This window comes from Thermobia domestica, chromosome 5 (assembly GCF_964235325.1).
Source record: "Thermobia domestica chromosome 5, izTheDome1.hap1.1, whole genome shotgun sequence".
In the NCBI taxonomy this organism is placed as follows: Eukaryota; Metazoa; Arthropoda; class Insecta; order Zygentoma; family Lepismatidae; genus Thermobia; species Thermobia domestica.
In genome coordinates this window covers 26,688,934-26,708,374 of record NC_137458.1, presented here as the reverse complement: position 1 = coordinate 26,708,374, position 19,441 = coordinate 26,688,934, and positions in this window count along the sequence as shown.

Here is a 19,441-nt window from a genome sequence, read left to right as displayed (position 1 = left end):
TCTTACATTTTGTTGTACGAGTTACCCTACGTCAGGGGACGTTGGGACATCCTGTATACACTTATATGTGGAAACAACAAAATATCAGTTGTTTATTTCTTTGGAATGTTAATAATCTATGAGATTCAGCACTAACAAATATAATTTTTTATTCTGTCTCTTTCAGCAACAGAGTTCACACAGAACAGCACAAAATAATATCATATCATCCATGTTCACCGAAGAGTAAGTCAAAGCCCCAATTGTACATTAATTTGATCTTTATTGCAATCCCATTAATCACTTGTGTTACTTATATGGAAAATGAAATGATAGGTAAATAATTGTACAAATTAAATAAATGTGGTCTTGTTCAAAGTCCTGTGATTTACCGACTCTTCTTTGGAAAGCCCTGTACTCTAATCCAGGTTAGGATTTAGATTTCTGGGCTTTCGGCATCTAAGGCCATTTAGCCCTTCACGTTTTGAAGGATGACGTCCCTCAGTGAGCACACAATCCGGGGAAAGGGAAGGAAGGAAACGACCTGGGACCTATAAGTTAAATACCACCCCGGCATTTGCCTGGTGTGAATGAGGAAAACCTCATTTATGGTGGAGGGCCTGAAAAAGCGTTTTACACTTTTTCGACCGAGTGCCCCCACCGGAAATAGAACCCGGGACTACTCTAATATAGTGATTTCCAAGCAGTAGGTTGCGCAGTTCCTTAAAGTACGTCGCGAAGTTTTAGAATTGAACAATCAAGAAAACACGAAAGTACCATTTTCTAAAATTGTAAAAAGATATGCTTTTTGATACTGGTCGAATCCATGAGGGCAATGTTCTTTTAGGTGTCAATGACTAACATTTTAAATCCTATCTGATGGAGAAGTGCTACATAGAAGTAATGGTGCTCATGCAAGATTCTCAACGACCTGAAAGCCCGGAAAGTTGAGTTAGCTTTCCCGTAAAAATTCCAGAAAAGTCAAAGAATTTCATGACAAGCTTAAAAATCAAGAATTTTCAGGGAACTTTTCTTTCTCAGAACTCATTTCTCTTTTTGCCTTACCCGGCTATTTGGTATATTAGTATGGGATATTTTATAAAACAAATTAGTTTGTTTTGAAAAAATTTTTCTACCTACACACACAGTGTAGCTCTGGAGAAACAATTAAATACTACAATGGAAGCAGTTAGTGGTTCCCGCAAGCGGAGTCTAATGGTGGGAGGTAAAGTGGTAGTAGCCGTCCGTAACACAATTATTGAAAATCATTTTAGCTTTTTAATCAACTTTTTTGCAATAGGCTAACACGCAAAAGATCAATGTTTCGTCGCAGTATAATTGAGTTTTGTTCCATTCCCATCCTTCATGTAATGTTTCAACAATTTTTTCTTCGAGTCTTACTTGTTGATTGACTGATTAAGGTTTAGTGCGGATGTAGCATCGTGGCTATTTGTCCCCGTTCCAATCAACTCGATTCCTCCAAACTCGGACTGCCGCAAAATAGAAAATAGACAACAATAAATAGAAGAAAATAATAATAAAAAAGAAAATATAACAAATGAACAATGTGGAACAATAATAACAAACAGAGTACATGAGGAAAAAAATAAATATTCAACAATAACAACAAAGAAAAACGACAGAACAGTAAGAAGAAATGTATCAATATTGAGAATAAAGAATACATATAACAGTGGAAAGCAAGAAGGCAGAATAAAATAATAATCTTTTACTGTCATTTACTTTTGTTGCACTTTTATTATGTTATATTGGGGATGGGGACATCGAGGCCACCGGTCCCCGTCACGACAAACACAGCTACACGAACACGAACGGCCATAAACTAAACGTACCCAGAAAACAACACCTACAACCCATCTGATTATAACATGTTTATCCTGGTGTCATCAGTCGCCAGAGCCTCGTTAGCCTGCATTACAATGAATGCAGTTTCCAAGGTGCACTACGAGGAAGTGAGGTTGGCATTTGGGCACCCACAATGGAGCGCCCCTTACACCCCGTCTTACTCGTATTGATGTGTAGGTGAGGCAGTCACTTTTACACAAAGATTTTCATATTCATTTGGAAAAACAAACTACTTTTTTAAAACATTATTATTATCATTAATATTCGTTTATGTTTGGAATAATAGAAGCTATGCAAACACTGTTTTCATAACGTTTCACCTCTTACGCAGAATTCTACCGGCAGTAAAGACAACCTTGACATCTCATGACAGAAAATTTTCAATTATACTCCAATGATTTGTTCCATGCAAAAATGGATAATGTTAAGACATTTTTAAAATACAGTATACATTAAAGTGATTCTTTTCTTCCCTTGTATCAGATCTAATTTTATTAATGACTATTACAGTATTATTTTAAATTAATATTATTATCTCTTATATTACTTTGCTTCTCAATGTTAAATATTGAACAGTTATATAAACATTTACATCCACTGAAGGCAAAAACAAGTTGGCATGTCATTTGTCTTATTGCAATTTCTAAATTGTATACAGAAACAGCGGTGACTCAGTCGTAGAACGCCCATTTCTGGCACCTGAGGGCCTGGTTTCATCCCAGCCTCTGTCAAGTGAATTTTGTGGTGGACAAATATCATATGCGTGAGCTTTCTCGAGGTTTTCCCATTTCCATTTACTACCACTCGTCATTTTTCCATTACCATCCATCTCATTATTACCATCATCTTAGTCTCGATGTTTAATTGTGGATATTAAGGCAAAACAAACATGTGTATGAAGTCAGCAATATCATTTTGAGAAGATGAAATAAAAGTTATATATTAAAAGAAAAACCTTCTTGTTTTATATACTGTAGGCTTAAAGCTTGCATGTGTCTTATCAAGAGTGCATATGCAAATATTATATGTGATGTATAGAGAGAGCCGGCGCGAGGGGGGTTGAGCCGTGCCACCGCCCAGGGCGGCAAGTCTAATGGGCGGCAGAAATTGAAAAAGAAGAGACTTCACTCACATTCAGGAAAATACTCAGTAAATTCAGAGCATTTTGCCTCATTTTCAAATTATCAAACTACTTGCCAGAAGCACCTCGTTCATTTCCTTGCAGCGGCGTAGATAAGATTTTCAGCTAGGGTGGGTAAGATTATCAAGGTGTCTTTTATATATATATATATATATATATATATATATATATATATATATATATATATATATATATATATATATATATTTTTATTCAGCAGCGTTCTATCGCTCCAATCCAAGTATGCAAAAGGTACATTCCCAATTGAGAGCCATGGGAGGACAAAATAAATACCACCATTACTTAGGAAAAGATGTCCAAAATGAAATTATTTAGCTTCTTAATGAACAAATAAAAAGTAAATACTGTCTTTCTTTAGAGCTGCAAAATATTATAGTATAATACTAAACTGCACGCCAGATGTTTCTGGTACATAGCAGATGACAATGATCGTTCGTTTTGTACAAATTACATACAGTAATGGAGAATGCCTTGTAAAAATTTCGAACACTTTTTTGGTTTCGTAGCGGTAACAGACAACCATAGTCTAGGACTGACAGAAATAATAAATAAACAGGTAAAGGAAATGAACATTCCTATCGAAGTCATAAGGGGTCAAGGGTATGACAATGGTTCGAATATGAAAGGCAAACAGTCAGGTATTCAGAAGAGAATTTTAGAAATACATTCCGGAGCCTTCTATGTTCCTTGCAGTAGTCATGCACTAAAACTTGTCGATAACGATGCAGCCACAGCGTTTCAGTACGCCGTTCCATTTCTTTCTTTCTTTTCTTATTCCTTTTTTTTTTTTTTTTTTTGTATAGTTACAAAAGTTTTGACTTCTTTCTGCATCGGCTTCAACATTGGGCCATACTAAAGAAACAGTCTTACTTGAAGACCATTAAACATCACAAAGTGGGAACGCGGAATTGATGCTTTGACTACATTTAAATATCAATAGGGGAGGTTTATGATGCCTTGCTTCAAATAAGTAATCACAATAGAACAGATAGAATGGTCACCCATGATACTCTGTGTATAGCAAACCAGCTGCTTAACTTTACTTTGCTCATTCAAGCCTCCAAAGTATTAATTCTCATGTGTTGGATGTAGTCAGGATTCTTGACATATCTGAATACTTCGAGAGGACTAGGAGAATGATGCAAAGTTCAGTCTTACTTAGTTGATATGATGGAGTTGGCATCAGCATTAGATATGGATGACCTACAGATAGGTAATACAGAAAAACCTCGAAGTCGAAAGAAGAGATAGTTTCAGTATGAGGCAGAGGATGAAGCTATTGAAGATCAACAAGCGAGATAAAAGATCGATTGTTGTTACAAAGTTCTAGGCATGAGCTTTAAGAGAAAGGTTTGAGTAACTTAAACATCACAGCCAGTATTTCGATTTTCTTTACAATATAGGTAATGATAAAGATATGCCGCCTAAACTTTTGTCTGAAAAGGCACTAGACTGCCGGCATTTTAACACACCAAGAACCGAAAGATATTAACCCCAGTGATATGAAAGATGAACTGAAAATGTTATCCGTTATAATTAAGCCTAAAAGCTCACCAAAAGAAACTTTAAAATTAATTAAGGAACATGACTTTGCTCCCAATGTCAGTGTTGCATTTAGGATTTTGAGAACTAACTCCGGAGAGTAATGCTCCCGGAAGTAGGAACGAAAAACACAGTTCTGATTGGTTGGCGTTCTCTGTCTTGCCACGTTGTATTCAAATAGCAGAATTCAGACGGTTGTTGTTGTCGGTCCTCGTGGCCGAGTGGGCTAGCGGTATATGTTAGTAACGAAAGTCTCTTTTGGCGTGAGTTCAAACCCGGCCCGAGGAAAGTTTTTTTTACATTTTTATAACACTTTTTAAATTAAAATAATACGAAAATAATACTCAAAAATGTGATTTACTTTTGTGCAGATAAGTAGTAGTAGTAGTTCAATTTTTTTGTTTACTTTTCCGTTTCATACATGTTTTTGAATGGGCCATCATACTTTTTCGTGACACCTGAACGTCTTCTGTCAAAATAATGTTTGCGGATTAAAGGGGCGGCATCTGAAAGTACTGCCCAGGGCGGCAAAACTGCTAGAGCCGGCCCTCTGTATAGACGAAACAACCAACTTTAGATAACAGTCATCTGTAGGTGAAAATGTAATTATATACAAGGAGCGAAAACATGGATAGGGAAACTTTCCATGTGCTCTGATCTCAAGGGAAGGAATGTATAGGTATTCAGGTAGCAAAGCGATTAAATCAAGAGCATGGGAAGTCGGAGACCGTGGTTCGATTCTGTTCAGTCGTTCATTGCTTTACTTTCTACTTAATTTAATATTCACCTATATGGGTAAGATATTATTGATTGTTTCGTCAATTTATGACACGTAATATGAACTCAACCGTCAGAAATCTTCAAAATGTAGAAACAAGGTTGTCAAAGAGCATCAATTGTACAATCAAGGCTGAGCAGAAACTTCAAACATGACGGAATGTGTAGTCGTTCATGGAGCAAATTAGATAGTATAGTTGTTAAAGTACGGTAAAGCGAGAACCTAGATTTGGCTCTCGGTGTAGACATGTTATGTAGGCTTGCAATTATTTCGTAAGTCACAAGAAAAGACTACAACATTCCAAACAGTAAGCTGTTTGTTGTTTTATATTTCTCGAGACTTAGGGTTCTCATGCTGAGACCCTTTCTTTCTTTTTTATGTGTGCAAACGCTCCATTTGCAAACGTAGGGTGTGCAAACGCTCCATTTTTATTCTCTTTACATTTTTCTCGGTACACCGGACGAGTTTATGAAAAAGAGAATAATTTCGTTAAAAATGGGGAGTTTGCACACTTTATTGTAAGTGCTCTTTTTGTTTGTTTGTTTGAGAAATTCAACCGTTAGTCTCGCCCATGACACAAAACATAGATATATTTAATATTGAGAATTATCAATTTTGAGTTCACGGATGAAAACTTAGATGTATGAACAATTCTCCTTTCTGTTTATGGGTCTTCATACATTTCTTCAAGAATATTACCTAACTTTCAGATGAAGTGTCCCATCCATGATACATTATGCTTGTTTACTTATGCCTGTTTGGCGCAGTATACTTTTACCTATTAGATTAGAAGTTCCCCCTCCCCTAGTCGTCACTTATTTCACTTTCTGGATGTTCAATAAGCAATAAACAGAAAATAGTAAAGCACAACTTATCACATATTCACTACGCAAGTGAAGTTTTTCAGTAAGCTTGCACCAAGTTATTCCCTCTGCTCGACAAATAATTCTATGCTCATAACCGCTTAGACAAAATATAAGCACAACTCGAGCTCTTCTTACATATTATCAAGCACCCAAACGAGCAAATTATCCATATTTTCCCGGTAAATTTTCAAAATTTTGCTAGAAAAGAACGATTAACTTCGGAATTTAACCAACAACAATAATAATCTTCATCATAAATATTTGATATCGTTGTATAAAAGGCAAGATTCTGCACAAGACGACAAAATTATAGTTTCCTGCCCGGTATATTTACAAAGCTGGAGTGAGTATTTTACTGTAATTCCGAGCATTTCATTATCACGTATTTTACTACATGTTAAACACTAAGCCCATAACTTACAAAAGGCATTTATTTCGCTAAGACCCGCCAGCTAATGAACATGATAATGATGATGATAATAACATGATACTGATGAATAGGTTAATTTAGGTTAGGCATCATTTGATTCTTGTCACTTACTTATTTGGGCTAGCAGGCTTTATTGGAACTTAACCCTTATAAAAGATTGCACTTAAAATTATGAGCGTCTGAATATCATTTTTCAACTGAAATAAATGTTAAGTTACATTATGAAAATAGAGGCAATTAACGGTGCTGGTGTAGTTTTTCCCACCACATTTTGGGAGATTTATAGGTAAAATTAGATACTTTGCATGAAAAAAAAATGTTTAGAAGTAACATATTTCTGCGCGACAGAATTAAATACAAAGGGGTTAAGTTCCAAAGTTGGTCGTCAGTTTCTAGCAAAATTTTGAAAATTTATAGAGATGAAATGCATAATTTGCTCGTTTGTGTCCTTGTTAATATACAAAGAGAGCGAAGGTTGTATTTATATATAAATGTGGTTCTAAATATGGAACTATTTGGGAATTGAAGGGAACTCTTTGACGCAAGGTTACCGCATAGTAGGATTGTGAGAAAGTAATAAGGATTTCTCTTATACACATGGCTGCAGGTGTACAGACACGTTCCCCTGGATGTCAATTTAGTTTCTGAAACAACGCAGTGATAATCAGAAAAATATATTAACAGTATGCTGAAGTAACCGCTTAATATACCTAAGTATAAATTGCAGAAAGTAAGATAACCAAATAACTGCAAAGAAACGAGAAGAAAATTATACATTTCAATGTAACGGTAAGTAACATATTGTAACAAGATGAATTGGCATGAATTTTTAAATCAACCCTCGTATTTCCCCAGCGTCAATTCTTAGAAATATAACATAATCAGCTAACATTTGGAGGAGAACAATGCTCAGGAATTTGTTATCCAAAAGGTGCCTCACTTTTCCAGACAGCCCTGCTTCCTCCCGTCAGCCCATATAAGGTAGAGGAATTTTGCTACTCTCGAGATCAACGCCCACGCACCAAGTCCTCATGACGATGACAGATTTTTACGTGACAATGTAAAATCTATCAATAATCGTCAATCGCACAACTTATTGGAACAATCAGTGTTTTTAATGTGATTTCTATTAACCTATGAACCATTTATTATATATAATTAGCAATTTTATGAAGCAAAAACTTAATGTTTTCTACGAACTATATCTTATTTTGTTAGTGTATTCTTGCGCTGCTAACTGGCAACGATGAAAAGCGCGAGAGAGTAAGACTCACTCGCCATGTAGGAGTCATCATGTGAGAGTCTGAGTGTTTCATAATGTTATAATACTACTACGTATTAAACTTACACTCTCCAATATTAATTTGTATCAGACCGAAGTATTGTAAAAGGGAAGAAATGCAATGAAAATTTGTGCTATGCAGGTCCTGATAGTTTACTGGCCAAATAGTAGTTTTTACGCCTCCTAACGAAAGTTAATATGTTTTGTGAATATTGTGGATTTACAGCGTAAACAATGTGTTTCCATTGTACATCCTCAGTTAATATATTTCGGATTTAAAACGAATGAAGAATCTCATAGAAGAGTGTTACTACGTTCCAGATAATGAAGACGTCAAATAAACTTATCTTTATACAGCGATGGAAGTGAAGTGTCTGTAGTGAACTGCATAGTCACTAACCGATTCATCATATTCGTTCGGTCGTAAACTTCGCGTATTATTTCGGTATCGTATCGGTTCGTATACCACAGTGATTGGGCCATCCTTTTTGTCTAAGTGAAATCTTGTGTTCTTGTGTTCTCACACGTTTGTAAATGTTTTATTTTCATTGAAGTTAAAATTTAAATATAAGTGTTTTGCAAAATATCTTTTTTTTCTAATATGCAATGGAAAGTAATATGTAATAACCTCAAAGTGTGCGATTTCTATTGTCTCTTTCTCAGTGAATGGAGGATATTATCTTCTAAAAGTGTACATGGCCTAGAGTACAATTAAACAGGTAAGGTATTTGTGAAGTGGTGAAATTCAAATGTTTGCTTTCGACTCGACTCACTCATCTGGCATCAATTATGCATATGCGTTCCACCGTGTATTGTTTTTACAGACGTTAATGAATTTAATTGTAATCTGACGCAGTGATGATGGTGGGCACACGACATATGCACTTGATCTTAAGAATGCCCGAATCCTAGGACCGTGGAAGTGGTGTTATTTATTTCGTTACCAGTTTTTTACTATAACCTATTAATTTGTGTAAATGAATGATATTTTAAGGAAGACTCTTATAGAAATCCAAGGTTCGGATCCTGATTACATTATAAATTGGTCTTCACAAACTGCAACAAGCAAATATCGAACCCATTCCTCTTATATCTGGCGCACCGAACAAAGACAAATGTTTTGGTGGGGAGAAAGCGAATTTTTGAACTCCACTGTTTCGTATTCAATGCCATCGTAGTGATTTGTGTGTTGTGTTTTGTAGTATATTTTACAATGTCAACTTCTAGCGAAATGGAAACACTGCTTGAAGCGGTGAAAAGGTTGTCCGCAGATTTAGCTAATACTAACCAAGTGATAAAAGATAATCATAATGAGTTAGTCAAACAAGGTAATAGTTTAAAAGCAGAAATCACTGAGTTACGTGAAAAGTATGAAATTTCAACTCAAGAACTTACGAATGGTATACAAAGAGTCGAAGCTGAGTGCAATGCTTTTAAAGTAGAAATTAAAGTTGAAATTGAAAATTTGAAACGTGAAGTTAGGGATTTTAAAGCAGAAGTAAATGATCGTTTTAATGAAATGAAAATTCAAACGAACAATCAGCTGATCGAAACACGAAGTGAACTGTCATTAGCTATCCAGCAGGTTGAAGCCCAAAGTTGTAGTTCACTAACTCAAATGAAGCATGATTTTCAACAAATTTGTAACACGTATGAGTGTAAAATCGTAGATCTTGAGGAGAAAATACGTAGCAATCGAAATTCATTGGTAGACATTGAAAGTAAAATTCAAGCTCACCAAGCACAGGTAGTCCAGTGCATGCAAAAGGTAACTGTAAATGAAAGTAGTGTAAATAGTTGCGGCATGGAAATTGACCGTATTAATCAGTCGTTACTTTTTCTCAAAAATACAGTAGATCGTTGTAACAACATTGTAGTAGAATTAACAAATGATAGGGAAAAAGAATCAAAACGATATGTTCAGATCCAGAGTACTATTTTGGAGGTTAAAATGAAATTGGTAACCTCAAACAAGAACTGCAAATGTTACAAGCTCAACTAACCTTGACGCAAAAACAAATTTTGAACTTGCACGTGGAATCTAGACCTAGTAGCATTGCTAATACTCGTAGTATAACTAATTCACTATACAGTAGTGTAGCTAACACTTCATCAACTCGAAGTTCTACTAGTCGTAGTAGCAGTAGCGGCACTAACACAAGTTATGAATCTAATAGCAAACCAAAATCTAAAAGTAAAAACCGTAATCGTACTTATAATAGAAAACCAGTTCAGATTACAAATACTAGGCCAATTAAGCGTAGTGATATTGAGTCATTTGAAAAGTTCTTAGGACACGAAAGCGAAATCACAGCTTCAAACTTCTTGGAACTGTTTGAGAAAAATGTTAAATTAATGCAAATTCCTGAAGAGCAGTATTTAGATATTTTAGATTTTTTGATGCAAGGATCTTCTAAATGTTGGTTCCTTCCTCGTAAACCTGACTTTAAATCATATAGTGATTTTGTTTGTGCTTTCAAGCAACAGTTCGAATCTCCGCAAGTTGTAGCTGGTAAAATGTCAGTATTGCAATCGAAAAGGTACGATCCCAAAGTTGACGGTACCGTTTACCAATTCGTAGCAGATCGCTACCATAAAATTCGAGAAATGAATGAAAACGTTAGTGAAGCTTTTATTTTGAATACAATTAAATTGTTACTACCTAATTATTTTCAGAAACAATTGGTTTTGTTGCCATCTTTGGATTTGCAAACTATGTTAAATGTTGTTCAAAATCTTGAAATATTGTCAAAAAACAATGACAACTTTAGAACAAATAATGGATTTCTTAAGAAACAGATTCGTGTAAATCAGGTTAATGTCCAGGAAAATGAAAGTAATGAATATAATCTTAGAGAATCACAACATCAAAGCAAAAACAAAGGTAAAAAGCAACCCCACAGCAAAGGTAAAAATCAACATTTTAAGAATAAAAATAAACCAAGACACGTTCATCCCCAGCGTAACCTTGAAAACGATAATCAGTACGATAGCCAAGAAGCTATAAATTACACTGAGACTAGGCGCGCTGACAATGGTGGGCACACACCTCAACCATTTCCAACTTTTCATCCTGGTAACCAACCACCTTTTATTTCAAATTTTAATCAACCTCGTACCTTCCCTCCTCCTACATCATCAGGTAATCAGAGTAGACAAACACAGTTAAACTAGAAACGCTCTGCCGAGAGAGTGCTTCTGGTAGAGCTTATGAAAACTTTAGTAATAGTCATGATTTTAGTAATGAAGATGCACTCACCCCAATTTTTCCTGTGGAATACGTAACGTTGAGTAAAAATATTAATAACGTTGTTAATTGGGACTTAGATATTTCTGAAGATGAAATAGAAATTGATGAAAATGTAAGTAAGGGTAATAACACTCGCACTGCAGAAATTTATTGTAAAGTATTAGATACTCAGTTGAAAGCATTGTGCGATACAGGTGCTTCAGCATCCCTTATCAGTTTTGAGGCATGGAAACGTATTTCTTCCGTAATTTCACATCCGCAATTAAAACCTGCACCACATATTCTCTTGGTACATTATTCTGGTAAACGGAAAAAGCAGGTTAAGGGTGAAGTAAATATTTGTGTGGAAATAGAACACTTGATGTTCGACATAAGAGTTCTGGTAGTAGATGAATTAAACACAGAATGCTTGTTAGGTCGTAATTTCCTCACAATCGCCCATGCGATGATATATTTTTCGAAAAACGTAATTAGGTTTTCTGACAGAAAAGAAATTTTTGTTGTTCCTATGCTCATTGAAAAAACACATAGCAAAGAAAACAGTTGTTGTCAACCCAAGAAGATTTTGACTTATGCTGATCGAATAAACAAACCTGTTGACACTGAGTTTGGTATTTCTGTAGAAAATGATAACTTGTCAGATGAAAGTTCAGAGTTTGAACCCAATCATGACTATACATCTTCAGCATGTCCTGTAATTAATAGTTTGATTTCACAAAAAGGTAAATTAGAACAAGAGTGGATCCGTGTTTTACATGAACGAGATCAGGCGTATTCACAGTTGAGAAAAGAGTCGAAAGATTTTCGAATAAAAGATCTTAATATAAATCAAGCAGTAGAAGAGAATTTTTTACTCGAGTATTATGGTTTACAAATATCAGAAATTGATAATGAGATTCAAAACGCTCATGGTAATATTCAAAGTAAACAAGAAAGTTGTGGGGATAAGGTATCAAATGATACTGCTATTTTTGAAAATGTGTATGCTGTAGCAACAATAAACGAAATCAGGGAAAAGGTACATGAATGTGATCATTTAAGTAATGAAGAAAAACAGCAATTATTTGATTTGTTGGTAAAACATCGTGATATATTCACAGATTATCCAGGTAGATGTAATCAATATGAATATTCCATAGATGTTGACACTACTGACCCTATAGTAAAAAGACAATATACTTTACCCTACCATTCCAAAGAAAGCATTGACAAGCAAATTAGTGAATGGTTAAAAGTAGGTGTCATTGAACCAGCAGTGTCGATACATAGCCACCCAATTTTCTGTGTACCTAAGAAAAACACAACTAAACCTAGAGTTGTAGTTGATCTGACTGAGCTGAATAAACATGTTAAATTAAAACAATTGAAAGTAAACTGAATTGATGATCTATTGTTGAAATTTCAGGGTGCTAAGTTTGTAAGTTCAACTGACCTTGTGTCATCGTATTCACAAATTCCTGTGTCTGAGGAATCTCGTGATTTCATTGCCTTCTCTTGGAACGGTCATATGTACAGATTTACTGTTATCCCATTTGGATACATAAATGGTTCTGTTGCTCTCATAGATGCATTACAGAAGGTGCTAGGTTATGCATTGTATAATAAACTTGTTTCGTACATTGACGATTTAAGTATTCCAACTTTTTCTTTTGAAGAACAATTAAATTTATTAGATCAGTTATTTACTAAGGTGAGTGAAGCTAACATGACTGTTAACCTTTCAAAATCTTCATTTTGTAAGACTAGTTTTAATTTTTTGGGTTTTGTCGTAACACCTGAAGGTATTTGTAAAGATCCTTCTTACGTAGAAGTTATTCGCCAACTAATTCGTCCAACCAATATAAAATAATTGCAACGAGTTTTAGGCCTTTTCGAATGGTGTTCTAAATTTGTACACAAGTTTGCTGAATTACCTGTTCCTTTATTTGAACTTATCCAGAAAGGGAAAAAATGGATTTGGACTCCAGAATGTGAACATAGTTTTCAGTCCCTTAAAGACAGTTTGGTTCAAGATGTACTACTCACGCACCCAAAACTTGATTCCGATTTTTCATTGATCACCGACAGTTCACAGGTGGCCGTGGCTGGCATACTTTTTCAAGAAATTGATGGTAAACGTAACATTATTGGATTCTGTAGTAAAACTTTAAACAAAGCGCAGCGTGCGTATACTACAACTGAACAAGAGGCGTTAGCAATAGTGATTTCTATTCGTAAATGGGGACATTTACTGTATGATAAACATGTTAAAGTGTATACTGACCATAACTCTTTAGTATACTTACATAAGATCAGAAATTGGAATTCTCGTTTAGCTCGTTGGAGTCTCGAATTACAAAGTTTTGATTTGGAAATCATTCATATTCGTGGAATTGACAATAAAGCCAGTGACGCCTTGTCACGTATAGTTTTAGCTCCTAAAACTGAAACTCATATGGTGAATAACCTTCAAGCGTTACCGTCATTTTTCGGAAACATGACCACACAGGAACTAATTGAAAAACAACATGAACATTCAGAATATGATTCAATAATAAAATTTCTTCAAAATCCTAATGACTCATACTCTAAGGTGAAAAACAGAAATCTTGATAAATTTTACAAACTTGAAAATGGTGTACTTCTGAACAGAAATTTCCATTTCCCAAATTCTTGGAGAATTTGTGTTCCACCTTCATTAGTTCATATTGTTGTAGAACATATGCATTGTCAGCGAGGTCACTTTGGAATTGAAAAAACATTTGGTTTTGTAAATGAAATTTGTTATTGGAAATCCATGAGAAAAGATATCAGTAATTTTATTATTGACTGTGTTGTATGTAAAGAAATGAAAGTAGAAACATCACCTCCGGCTAGACAAATGGAATGTATTACTGTCAATGTTCCTCTTGTACTCATTTCAATTGATATTTTAGGACCATACGTTTCTTCTTCCTCAGGTTATAAATATGCATTGTCAATTTTAGACGTTTTCACTATATATTACACTTTGTATCCTATGCGAAATGCTACCACCAAATGTGTATTACGTTGTTTAGAATCATTGTATTTCTTGCATTTGGTCATTCCTAGTGCTATTCTGGTTGATAATGGCAGCTGTTTCATTTCTCGAAAATTTAAAGAAAAAATGTCAGAATATGGAATTAAAATACATTATATAACACCATATCACGCTTCTTCCAATCCAGTTGAGAGAATTCATCGTGAGACTAATCGTCTGTTTAAATTGTTTTGTAGTGAAGATCACACTGCTTGGGAAAAATTCATTCCTCAAATTGTAATTTTGTTAAATTATTCGATCTCAAGTAGCTTAGGTGTAAGCCCCGCCAGCTTGCATTAGAATGTAAAACCTTCTGAATCAGTATTTAAGCATTTTGGTATTGTGGTTACTGAAAAGGACACAGATGAATATGTTTTGTGGGATAGCAAATTAGTTATGGCAGATTTGAAAAGAAATGAAATAATTCGTAAAAGAAATGTTAAGCATAACCTGAAACAAGAAAGTAAATATAAGGTAAAGGAAAATGACTTAGTTTTCTTGAAGCAAACAAATTTGAGTTCAGCCATAGACAAAAGAATCTCAAAATTTCTTTATCTATACAAAGGTCCCCTGTTGTGTTCTAAAAAGGTCTCAGAAAATGTTTTTGAGTTAACGGATCCACTCACTGGTAAATGTTTAGGATTACATTCAGTTGACAGATTAAAAGTTTGGAAACCTACTAAAGAAACAAAGAGCATTTGGCTTAATTTAGCTACTAAACACTGTGGAACCAAAAGTGATGAAATCTTAAAAGAACAGAGTAAAAGCTCAGAGTTGAATAGTTGTATTGAAGAAGTAACCTATGATTCTATCAATGCTGTAATGGTAAATCTTTCAAACCAATGTGATTCCAAAATTAACTCGAATAGAATTGGCAAAATCCTTGATGAAATTTTAGAATTAGATTCATATTTAAAATATCTCATTGAATCATCATGGTGTAACGTACATAACTTAGAATTTGCATTGATAAACTTCATTAATCCTCTCGTTTTGTTTAATTAGCATTCTGGTAAGATCACAGTGATCAACTTAAGTTGACTGACTCCTACTGATGTGGTGGGCTACCACAGCCTTGTTTTCCAACTAAACACGCCAACGTGGTGAACCACTGAGTCACAAACGGGAGAATAAAAAAAATCATGGAATCTATATTCAAATGCAAATGTGAGACTAGTAAAATGAATACTTACATACTAATTGGTAGCAACTATTGTTGCATTCACTTTATATTAATCTTTTCGTTGAATACGAAACTATTTCAAGTAGCACTTGAAGACATTGAAGCAAAGGTCCCTCCAATATTATGGGTTATTCATATTATGTAATGCCCGGAGTAGGCAATTTTCTTATTAGTCCCCTATATATTATTTTAAAATTCTAACCAAATATCCTATTTTTTCACTTTGCTTCGGGGATGGAAATACATTAACTAATAATTAGGGTAGGGTCTTGCTAACTTAATGCAGGCAGTATATTTTTATATACTTTCAGCGTGACGAGCTCACATGTGCCCAGTCTTTCATTTCATAGTAAATGAAATATTTTTAGTGTTATATTTACACATGTACTTTTAATATGTAATCTTAATAAAATATGAATCAATTGATTGAATAAAATATCATATGTTTTAGTTGTGTTGAATTGTTTCGAATATTTTCGATAAATGTTCTGTGTTTAGGTCAAGGAACATACACATTTGAGTTTTATGAATAATGTTAATGTTTTCATTGTAATAAATTTTCTACACGTATAGTAGGAAGGAATATCTCATTTTCATGAAAAATAAGATCAAGATAAGTTGAATTATTTGATGATATATGCTATTTTTGAGTGATATTATGTGCTTTATTTTAGAATTAAGAAGTATTATTGCAGAATCATAAATTAATTTTACCATTTTAAATTTGTGGCTATATGTTTAGTTTGTACTATTCATATTTTGTTGTGCATTCTTAAAAATGGCATTGAATACGATACCTTCCCAAATGTAATATTTTATTGCATATGATGCTTTATTGAATACATTATTGCATTGAATATATTAATATGTTTGTGTAATTTGGTTTGAATTTTGAAAAAAACATTATGAAGTACAATGCTGAATAATATTTTGAATTACCAATAACTATCGATTTATATTCAAATATTGAAATTATCTTTGTGTCTGCATTTCAATGGAAGATTAAAGGAAAAGGACCTAAAAGACATTTACGAAATGGCCCTCGCGTTATCGTAAATGGCCCACGCGTTCGTTATTTTTCGAATTTCGCGATCATGTGCGTCCGAGTGAACCTACAAACTGTTATTCGTCAATACGAACGAACTTGAAATGATATTAACCCTCTATGGACTAATGGAGTGCTGTGAGTGCTGTTGTGTTGCAGTGTGATTAGGAAGACTTGAATTCCAGGGTTCTTGCCCACTTCTGTGGTACCATTAGTGGACAGTCCGTTCGCCGCCATTTGTAACAAGATGAATTGGCATGAATTTTTAAATCAACCCTCGTATTTCCCCAGCGTCAATTCTTAGAAATATAACGTAATCAGCTAACATTTGTAGGAGAACAATGCTCAGGAATTTGTTACCCAAAAGGTGCCTCACTTTTCCAGACAGCCCTGCTTCCTCCCGTCAGCCCATATAAGGTAGAGGAATTTTGCTACTCTCGAGATCAACGCCCACGCATCAAGTCCTCATGACGATGACAGATTTTTACGTGACAATGTAAAATCTATCAATAATCGTCAATCGCACAACTTATTGGAACAATCAGTGTTTTTAATGTGATTTCTATTAACCTATGAACCATTTATTATATATAATTAGCAATTTTATGAAGCAAAAACTTAATGTTTTCTACGAACTATATCTTATTTTGTTAGTGTATTCTTGCGCTGCTAACTGGCAACGATGAAAAGCGCGAGAGAGTAAGACTCACTCGCCATGTAGGAGTCATCATGTGAGAGTCTGAGTGTTTCATAATGTTATAATACTACTACGTATTAAACTTACACTCTCCAATATTAATTTGTATCAGACCGAAGTATTGTAAAAGGGAAGAAATGCAATGAAAATTTGTGCTATGCAGGTCCTGATAGTTTACTGGCCAAATAGTAGTTTTTACGCCTCCTAACGAAAGTTAATATGTTTTGTGAATATTGTGGATTTACAGCGTAAACAATGTGTTTCCATTGTACATCCTCAGTTAATATATTTCGGATTTAAAACGAATGAAGAATCTCATAGAAGAGTGTTACTACGTTCCAGATAATGAAGACGTCAAATAAACTTATCTTTATACAGCGATGGAAGTGAAGTGTCTGTAGTGAACTGCATAGTCACTAACCGATTCATCATATTCGTTCGGTCGTAAACTTCGCGTATTATTTCGGTATCGTATCGGTTCGTATACCACAGTGATTGGGCCATCCTTTTTGTCTAAGTGAAATCTTGTGTTCTTGTGTTCTCACACGTTTGTAAATGTTTTATTTTCATTGAAGTTAAAATTTATATATGTTTTGCAAAATATCTTTTTTTTTTCTAATATGCAATGGAAAGTAATATGTAATAACCTGAAAGTGTGCGATTTCTATTGTCTCTTTCTCAGTGAATGGAGGATATTATCTTCTAAAAGTGTACATGGCCTAGAGTACAATTAAACAGGTAAGGTATTTGTGAAGTGGTGAAATTCAAATGTTTGCTTTCGACTCGACTCACTTATCTGGCATCAATTATGCATATGCGTTCCACCGTGTATTGTTTTTACAGACGTTAATGAATTTAATTGTAATCTGACGCAGTGATGATGGTGGGCACACGACATATGCACTTGATCTTAAGAATGCCCGAATCCTAGGACCGTGGAAGTGGTGTTATTTGTTTCGTTACCAGTTTCTTACTATAACCTATTAATTTGTGTAAATGAATGATAGTTTAAGGAAGACTCTTATAGAAATCCAAGGTTCGGATCCTGATTACATTATAAATTGGTCTTCACAAACTGGAGCAAGCAAATATCGAACCCACTCTTCTTATAATATCCAAAATGGCTACGAACCCACCTTCACTCGCTGTCGCTCGCTTTGCATTATTATGTTAATTGGTAATTAAGCTTTGGTCAAGTAAATTCAATTAAAAACTGACGATTTTTAAATTTTCGTAACCTATATTACACTTTTGGCCCAAAACTAGAGAGACGACCAACTTCGGAATAAATGCAATGCTAAATAGATGTATTTAAGGTTTAGAAGTATAGGGTTATTAGTGTAAAAATAATTACAAGTGCTTTACAACTGATAACTAAGTGCATAGGAAAGACGACCCCATTAGACTGTATCTTCCATCGGTGGTATATTTCTATGTATTATCTTTACAAGTGGTGTGTTACTACACTGCGAAAAACCTCTTATTTTGACTACATTCGTTTATGCACATACCCATCATCACTAACGCGCCCGTTTCCTTCGGACGCACCTCTGCCCGAGTGCACAAACTTCGCCCTGCTCTGCCTCGGTTAGGTCGCAATCGTGCTTTTTACGGGAAACAGAACAAATTAGTTTGTCTTTCTTTGCACTGTAGTTCTTATACTACACATCCGGAAGCCAATTTATACGCAAATCTCAAAACAATTCTTCCTACTTGTGCGCCAGAAATAAACCAGTAAGTAATTAATTCCTGTCTTTCTTTCATTCCTTCCACCTTATCTGGTAAATTAACTACGCCTAGTAAACAACAACTACTAAACCGACTCCTTTTCAATAGCAAACATTGTCGCCAACATTGATTTCTACATATTCGCTTCACAATTCTATAACTTACATCTCACAAACATTTACAAACAACATTTCGGTTCGGAATTCGTGTATCATATCTTCTCTTCATAAGACTATTATCAGTCAAATAGGTAGCTGCACCAGCTCTCTATTCAAATGTCCTACAATGCTAATTGGTCAAATGTATACCTCAAACAGAGGATTTATGATTGAAAAACAAAATAGAATAATATACAGGACACAATCGGGAAGAATGGACACAAGTCGGGAAAAAAGTCAAAATCAGGAAAAAGTGAAAGTCAAAGTCGGGAAAGGAGTTCAGAAAGGGAAAGAGGGCGAAAAGCCAAGGTGAACAGGGCAAAAAAGTAGAGGAAAGTGGGAAGTGTAAAATGAAAATAGAAAAGAGAAAGAGTATAAAAAGAAGGGAATGTATGTACGTGTAAATGGAACAGAAAGTGTAAGTGTGGTGTAGGT